Below are 9,028 nucleotides of genomic sequence, written 5' to 3'. Positions count from 1 at the left end.
CAGATCGGTGCAGAAAGGGCAAAACAAAATTTCAACAGGACCCTCAGCTTACACAGAACATTATGTTCAGTGATGAGGCAAACTTTTTTGGGTGGGCCATTTATATGGATACACCTAAATAACATGGGAATGGTGATAGTTTTCTTGCATTGAAGTCTGCTGCAATGACCCGGGTACTGCGTTCACCAGACATCAACACAATTTCTATCCGCTCCTCACGTGTTAACCTCTGCGACGTGTCAATGGCTGTTAACAAAGAGAAACTTTTAAATAACTCATGAAAGAAAAAAGTTATGTTAAAACCAAACACACCATTATTTTTCTTGTGAAATTCTCAATAAGTTTGACTTGTCACATGACCCTCTTCCCATTGGAAAAAATAAAGTTGGATCTAAAATGGCCACCATGGCCAACACCATCCTGAAAAGTTTTCCCCCTCCTATATACTAATGTGCCACAAACAGGAAGTTGATATCACCAATCATTCCCATTTTATTTAGGTGTATCCATATACATGGCCCACCCTGTACAGTGACTCGGCGAAGCTTTCTCCGAGGTCGCTTTCAATGTCACATCTTCACACCTACCATCACTTGTTTCACTGTGAATATAGAGCTTGCTAATGAAAGATAGAGCTTGTGCACAAGACCGATTTTCTTGGACGAATGTTATCCATAGTTTTCACTGATAACACTCACACCTATGATATCCTATGGGGCTGTGCACGTCTGATTTTCTTTGCTCAGATCAAGTGCAAATTGCAGTCATGCCTGATTTTGATCGAAGTGTCGGATCAAAATCAGCAATGCAAGTCTATGGGTCTGAAAAAAAAAAAATCGGACAGCACTCTGTTGACATCCAAGTGTTTTCCAATTTTCACAGACTGACAAAGGAGAAGGTGGAGAGGAGAAATGTTTTTTTTTTTCTCTATGTTCAAGAAAAACTGATGCCCCTCTGATCAATGAAATCGGACAGTTTTTCTCGATCGTGTGACACTTAGGCCATGTTCACATTATGCAGTTTTTACAGCGGAACCGCCACAATTTTGCCGCTGCGGGTCCGCAGCAGTTTTCCATGCAGGGTACAGTACAATATTACCCTATGGAAAACAAAAACCGCTGTGCCCACATTGCGGAAAATCCCGGAAAAAAACGCGCGGAATTGCTGCGGAAAAAAAGAAGGAGCATGTCACTTCTTTGTGCGGAACTGCAGCGGTTCTGCACCCATAGACCTCCATTGTGAGGGTCAAACCCGCAGTAAAACCCGCAGATGCAAAAATATCTGCAGGTTTTCTGCGGTTTTGGGAGTAGAAACCGCTGCAGCCGGAAGTGTGGGGAAGCGGGCGGAAGTGCGTGGGCGGAAGTGCGTGGGCGAGGTGTGGCTGTCACCATGGAGATGTGTATGTATATGTGTGTGTGTGCGTCTGTCTGTGTGTGTGTGCGTCTGTCTGTGTGTGTGTCTGTGTGTGTGTCGATAGTGCCACCCAATTGTGCTAAGCCGCCGTATGGGACTACTACTCCCATCCGGTATTAGGATGGGAGAGTTGTCCCTGTGTCCGGCGACTTAGCACAATAGTAAGTAACACAAAACACCTACACATACAATTCACGTAACATACATGACACACAGTACATATAACATAGAGTATATACTCACCAACAGCACATACTGGTACGCGAAGCCCTCGGTCCCCTAGGGAAAAATCCCCCAAAAATAAACCACATCCATACTACCTGTCCGCAGAATCCAATACAGAGTGTCCCACGCCGATCGCCTGCTCTCCGGCGATACACTGCCAGGAGCGAAGCTCCTAGCAGTGTATCGCATACTGTTCCGGAGTTCAATGGCGCCGGCTTCTCGGTTTACGGCAGTACAGCTGCGTGTGAACTTTCCCACGCAGCACTGCCGTACAGCGAGAGTACCGGGGTCAATGAACACCGGTAAACTCGCTCGCGCATGCGCAGTAACACAGACCGACAGGAGCCGGAGCTCCTGTCAGTGTGTTGCTGCAGCCGTGGAGGGCAGACACATCTCCGGATGTGTCTGTTCTCCATGGCAGATCGTCGTGGGACCCTCGTTATGGGATTTCTGCGGACAGGGCCAGGGAGTATGAATTTGGTTTTTTTTTTTCTTTCTTTTGCAGGTCGAGGGTCTTCAGGATGGATTGAGCGTATAATAAAGGCTTTGTCAAAAAGTGTGTGTCATTATTTCATTAAAATATTTTTTCCTAGTGTCTGTGTTTTTTTTTAACCCTGACGCCTCTCCATTATTAATGTGTGCGGCTGGCTATTGGGGGACATGTGTGCGGCTGGCTACTGGGGGACGTGTGTGGCAGGCTATTGTGGGACATGTGGGCGGCTGGCTATTGTGGGACATGTGTGCGGCTGGCTATTGGGGGACGTGTGCAGCTGGCTATTGGGGGACATGTGTGCGGCTGGATATTGGGAGACGTGTGGGGCTGGCTATTGTAGGACATGTGTGGGGCTGGCTCTTGGGGGACATGTGTGCGGCTGGCTATTGGGGGACGTGTGCAGCTGGCTATTGGGGGACATGTATAGGGTTGGCTATTGGGAGACGTGTGCATTATTAACCGGGCTTAATGCCACCTTTTACAATAGCAAGGTGGCATTAACCCCTCATTACCATCCATCTGCAGAGAAAACTGCATTAAAAACCGCATCAAAAAACGCACCAAAGACCGCACCTGCGTTTTCTGCCAAGAACTGTGGTTTTTAGTGCAGAAAAATCCACAGGGAAGTCTGCAACGTGTGAACATGGCCTTAACCTTCTTGATAACCTGCTGATCGTTGTATACGCCACTAATCCCGAGAACTGGGCTCTGAATTGCCCGGTAGAATACAGTGATGGCTACACATTGGTGTCACCCCTTTATTCATTGCCCATGGGCCCCCATTCCCTTAGCTCTACATGGAGCGATGGTCATATGTGACTGGATGACTGCTGGTGCACATACAGATCCATTATTGCTGGCAATAGATTCTTGATTACACGGAGAATCGTGCAGCCAACAAGCGGCGATTATAGTGTCCACATGGTTCATCAGTTGATTGGTGGATGCTTCTACATAGACAATGGTGGGAACAAAGTATTCATCCTTCCAAGCATCGGCCTTGTTAAAGGGGAGCTATACAGAGACGGACATAATATTGGTGCAACCTGTGCAGTCGGAGCCACTACCACCTCCAAAGCAAGTGGAATTGTGCCTCGTGATGAGCTATTGGACCGCAAAAGGTCCATTGTGCAAGGGTCTTCTGTCCGTGTCCGCTCTCGGAGCTTTACAAACTTTGAGTGACCTTCTATGTCTCTGGATTCGGGCACAAAATCCGCCTGTGTATAAAGACCCTCATGCCCACACTCCATAGCTGCAGCCCCTTATTAGGGGCTCTCAGCAGAGTTCTTGGGATAGATGGTCACTTTGGCTACAGCTCAGGTTGTGTGACTGAAGATCGCTCTGCGCCCCTGCAAAGTCACAGGTAGGTGAATGGGGGAAGCATTGAGACCACCAAGGTACTACGACAAGCAAGGGGCAAAAAATCTAGTTTTGACTTTTTGCAGTACCCTAAGACCCCATTATCTACATTGTGCTGTAATGTGGTAGTGGCCCAGAACAATCTTTGGCCACACAACCATCCCCTGTCCTGACCCAGGCTGCTGGGAAATCTGGAATTCCCAGCTCTGATAACTGGAATGCCCTATGTTATAGGGTCTATAGTGGTACAGTGACTTTATACAAATAAATCCATTATTAAGAGGCTACAAAGGTAAAGCCACATTGTGGTGCAGCCACTGTCCTCTCTGGCTGTCATGGCTCATGTGCAGGTTTTGCTGCAGACTCACTGCATGAGCAGCTTGCTGTAATGAATGGGTTAATCCTCCCAGGGACTGTGGAGGAAACTCACTTTCCACAGCAGCAGACAGTGCAGGAGCTGGAGCTCTGCGCCTGTGCTGTGGGAGGTAGTTGGCAGCCAGTCCCTGGAAGGAGGGGAGTGCATTGGGCTCCTACCTCCTGTACTGGCACAGTTGTGAGCAGAGGGGCTGAGGACCAGCCAGCTGCCGGACGCCCCTCAGCCTGTGGGACCCTGCACAGCATCGCATCCTCCTCCTCCTCACCCTGCATGGATACTATGGGCTCAGCACTGGATCATGGAAATACAGAATTGCTCTGCTGTCACTACTGGGGATATTAGGAGTTCTGCCTCACTAGGGGAATACTGGAGTCCTGTTTGTGGATATAACTGGATTTATTCTTCTCATGGAAGTGGATTATTGGACTAATGGGACCAATGACACTGGCAGGTGAGAACAAGACCATGAGAACTTCTGGCAGGTGGAGGCACTGCCTGGTCACTGGTCTGCTGGGGATTTTGGTTAGATGACCTCTCTATGGTATCATGTACGTTGGAGCTTCCCATAGTCAGTGCATATAGACTGTATACTCTGTATATAGACAGTATATATACTCTATAATTTGTAAAGCGCTGCGGAATATGTTGGCGCTATATAAATAAAAATTATTATTATTATTATTATATACTCTGTATATGGACTGTGTATACTCTATGGACTGTGCATACGGACTGTGTATATAGACTGTACACTATGTATGGACTGTTTATAGACTGCGTATACTTTATGGACTGTGTATACTCTATGGACTATGTACACTCTGGACAGTGTATATAGACTGTACGCTCTGTGTGGACTGTGCATATGGACTGTGTATACTCTGTATCGACTGTGTATATAGACTGTACGCTCTGCATGGACTGCGTGTACTCTGTATGGACTGCGTGTACTCTATGGACTGCGTTGTACTCTGTATGGACTGTGCGTATGGACTGCATGTACTCTGTATGGACTGTGCGTATGGACTGCGTGTACTCTGTATGGACTGTGCGTATGGACTGCGTGTACTCTGCATGGACTGTGCGTATAGACTGTGTGTACTCTGTATGGACTGTCTATGGACTGCGTGTGCTCTGTATGGACTGTGTCTATGGACTGCGTGTACTCTGTATGGACTGCGTGTACTCTGGACTGTGCGTATGGACTGCGTGTACTCTGATGGACTGCGTGTACTCTGTATGGACTGTGTATATAGACTGTATATGCTCTGTATGGACTGCGTGTACTCTATGGACTGCGTGTACTCTATGGACTGCGTGTACTCTGTATGGACTGCGTGTATTCTGTATGGACTGCGTATGCACTGCATATACTCTATATGGACTGTGTATACTCTTTGGACTGGGTTATCTGTATGGACTGGGCATATAGACTGTGTATAGTCTGTATGGACTGTGCGTATGGACTGCATGTACTCTGGACTGTGCGTATGGACTGTGCGTATGGACTGAGTATACTTTATGGACTGCTTATACTCTATGGACTCTTCATATGGACTGTGTATACTCTGGACTGAGCATATGGACTGTGTATACTCTGTATGGACTGTGGATTATCTGTATGGACTGTGTATATGGACTGGATTCTCTGTATGGACTGGGCATATAGACTGTATACTCTGTATGGACTGCATATGGACTGCGTATACTCTGTATGGACTGTGCGTATGGACTGCGTATACTCTGTATGGACTGTGCGTATGGACTGCGTATACTCTGTATGGACTGTGCGTATGGACTGTGCGTATGGAAGAGGTTTTCTTCCAGGATATCTCTTTACTTGGCCGCATTCATGTTTCCTTCAATGACAACCAGATGTCCTGTCCCTGCAGCTGAAAAACACCCCATAGCATGATGCTGCCTCCACCATGTTTCACTGTTGGGATGGTATTGGGCAGGTGATGAGCAGTGCCTGGTTTTCTCCACACATGCCGCTTAGAATTATCACTAAAAAGATCTATCTTCTTCTCATCAGACCAGGGAATCTTATTTCTTATAGTTTGGGAGTCCTTCATGTGTTTTCTAGCAAACTCTATGCGGGCTTTCATGTCTTGCACTGAGAAGCTTCCGTCGGGCCACTCTGCCATAACTGGTGGAGGGCTGCAGTGATAGTTAACTTTGTGGAACTTTCTCCCATCTCCCTACTGCATGTCTGGAGCTCAGCCACAGTGATCTTGGGGTTCTTCTTTATCCCTTTCACCATGGCTCTTCTCCCACAATTGGTCAGTTTGCCTGGAGGGCCAGGTCTAGGAAGACTTCTGGTGGTCCTAAACTTCTTCCATTTAAGGCCGGGTTCACATTGCGTTAACAGCAGCCCGTTCAACACACGTTAACGGGCTGCTAACGCAAGTGTCGGTATGGCAGCGCGCTAGTGCAGATAGAGCGTCTGCTAGCTCTATCTGTGCTAGCGGTGGCGGACCCGGAAACACTGCAGCCCGCGTCTCGGGGTCCGTCACTCAATGATGGCACATCGCTAGCGCACGCCCATTGTGGGCGTGCGTTAGCGATGCGTCCGACATTGGAATCAGTGGCAGCGTTAACGGACTGCGTTACACCGCGTTATGCCACGGCGTAACGTAGTCCTAACGGACGGGTTTAACGCAATGTGAACCCAGCCTAAGGATTATTGTGGCCACTTTGAATCTTGAGTACTGCAGAAATTCTGTTGTAACCTTGGCCAGATCTGTGCCTTGCCACAATTCTGTCTCTGAGCTCCTTGGCCAGTTCCTTTGACTTTATGATTCTCATTTGGTCTGACATGCACTGTGAGCTGTGAAGTCTTATATAGACAGGTGTGTGCCTTTCCAAATCAAGTCCTATCAGTTTAAACACAGCTGGACTCCAATGAAAGAGTTGAACCATCCCAAGGAGGATCACAAGGATATGGACAGCATGTGACTTAAATATGAGTGTCTGTGCAAAGGGTCTGAATACTTATGACTATGTGACATTTTTTATCAAATTTCCAAACATTACTACATTTCTGTTTTTTTCAGTCAAGATGGGGTGCAGAGTGTACATTAATGAGAAAAAATGAACTTACCAAATGGCTGCAATGAAACAGAGTGAAAAATTTAAAGGGATATGAATATTTTCCGTACCCACTGTATGTACAGTACAGACCAAACGTTTGGACACACTTTCTCATTTAAAGATTTTTCTGTATTTTTATGACTATGAAAATTGCAAATTCACACTGAAAGCATCAAAACTATGAATTAACACATGCGAAATTATATACTTAACAAAAAAGTGTTAAACAACTGAAATTATGTCTTATATTCTAGGTTCTTCAAAGTAGCCACCTTTTGCTTTGATGACTGCTTTGCACACTCTTGGCATTCTCTTAATGAGCTTCAAGAGGTAGTCACCGGGAATGGTTTTCCAACAATCTTGAAGGAGTTCCCAGAGATGTTTAGCACTTGTTGACCCTTTTGCCTTCAGTCTGCGGTCCAGCTCACCTCAAACCATCTCGATTGGGTTCAGGTCTGAACTGGATGGAATAGCATCTGCAAGATGCTGTGGTAGTCATGCTGGTTCAGTATGCCTTCAATTTTGAATAAATCCCCAACAGTGTCACCAGCAAAGCACCCCCACACCATCACATCTCCTCCTCCATGCTTCACGGTGGGAAGCAGGCATGTAGAGTCCATCCATTCACCTTTTCTGCATCGCACAAAGACACGGTAGTTGGAACCAAAGATCTCAAATTTGGACTCATCAGACAAAAGCACAGATTTCCACTGGTCTAATGTCCATTCCTTGTGTTCTTTAGCTCAAACAAGTCTCTTCTGCTTGTTGCCTGTCCTTAGCAGTGGTTTCCTAGCAGCTATTTTACCATGAAGGCCTGCCGCACAAAGTCTCCTCTTAACAATTGTTGTAGAGATGTGTCTGCTGCTAGAACTCTGTGTGGCATTGACCTGGTCTCTAATCTGAGCTGCTGTTAACCTGTGATTTCTGAGGCTGGTGACTCGGATAAACTTATCCTCAGAAGCAGAGGTGACTCTTGGTCTTCCTTTCCTGGGGCGGTACTGATGTGAGCCAGTTTCTTTGTAGCGCTTGATGGTTTTTGCACCTGCACTTGGGGACACTTTCAAAGTTTTCCCAATATTTCAGACTGACTGACCTTCATTTCTTAAAGTAATGATGGCCACTCGTTTTTCTTTACTTAGCTGCTCTTTTCTTGCCAGAATACAAATTCTTACAGTCTATTAAGTAGGACTATCAGCTGTGTATCCACCAGACTTCTGCACAACACAACTAATGGTCCCAACCCCATTTTTAAGGCAAGAAATCCCACTTACTAAACCTGACAGGGCACACCTGTGAAGAGAAAACCATTCTCGGTGACTACCTCTTGAAGCTCATCAAGAGAATGCCAAGAGTGTGCAAAGCAGTCATCAAGCAAAAGGTGGCTACTTTGAAGAACCTAGAATATAAGACATAATTTCAGTTGTTTCACACTTTTTTGTTAAGTACAGTTAGGGCCAGAAATATTTGGACAGTGACACAATTTTCGCGAGTTGGGCTCTGCATGCCACCACATTGGATTTGAAATGAAACCTCTACAACAGAATTCAAGTGCAGATTGTAACGTTTAATTTGAAGGGTTGAACAAAAATATCTGATAGAAAATGTAGGAATTGTACACATTTCTTTATAAACACTCCACATTTTAGGAGGTCAAAAGTAATTGGACAAATAAACATAACCCAAACAAAATATTTTTATTTTCAATATTTTGTTGCAAATCCTTTGGAGGCAATCACTGCCTTAAGTCTGGAACCCATGGACATCACCAAACGCTGGGTTTCCTCCTTCTTAATGCTTTGCCAGGCCTTTACAGCCGCAGCCTTCAGGTCTTGCTTGTTTGTGGGTCTTTCCGTCTTAAGTCTGGATTTGAGCAAGTGAAATGCATGCTCAATTGGGTTTAGATCTGGAGATTGACTTGGCCATTGCAGAATGTTCCACTTTTTGGCACTCATGAACTCCTGGGTAGCTTTGGCTGTATGCTTGGGGTCATTGTCCATCTGTACTATGACGCGCCGTCCAATCAACTTTGCAGCATTTGGCTGAATCTGGGCTGAAAGTATATCCCGGTA

General features: G+C 46.0%; 1 long non-coding RNA gene across 1 annotated transcript in view; it reads left to right on the top strand.

Moving 5' to 3' along the window:
• Window positions 1–4,005: 4,005 nt before the first annotated feature.
• LOC138664218 (uncharacterized) overlaps window positions 4,006–9,028 on the top strand; it is a 165,081-nt gene continuing 160,058 nt past the window's right edge. Inside the window, exon 1 of the long non-coding RNA XR_011318305.1 lies at window positions 4,006–4,317. This is a non-coding gene — a long non-coding RNA (uncharacterized lncRNA). The remainder of the gene's footprint in view (window positions 4,318–9,028) is intronic.

The sequence above is a fragment of the Ranitomeya imitator genome, chromosome 2 (assembly GCF_032444005.1).
Source record: "Ranitomeya imitator isolate aRanImi1 chromosome 2, aRanImi1.pri, whole genome shotgun sequence".
In the NCBI taxonomy this organism is placed as follows: domain Eukaryota; kingdom Metazoa; phylum Chordata; class Amphibia; order Anura; family Dendrobatidae; genus Ranitomeya; species Ranitomeya imitator.
This window is presented reverse-complemented; position numbering and strand designations above follow the sequence as displayed.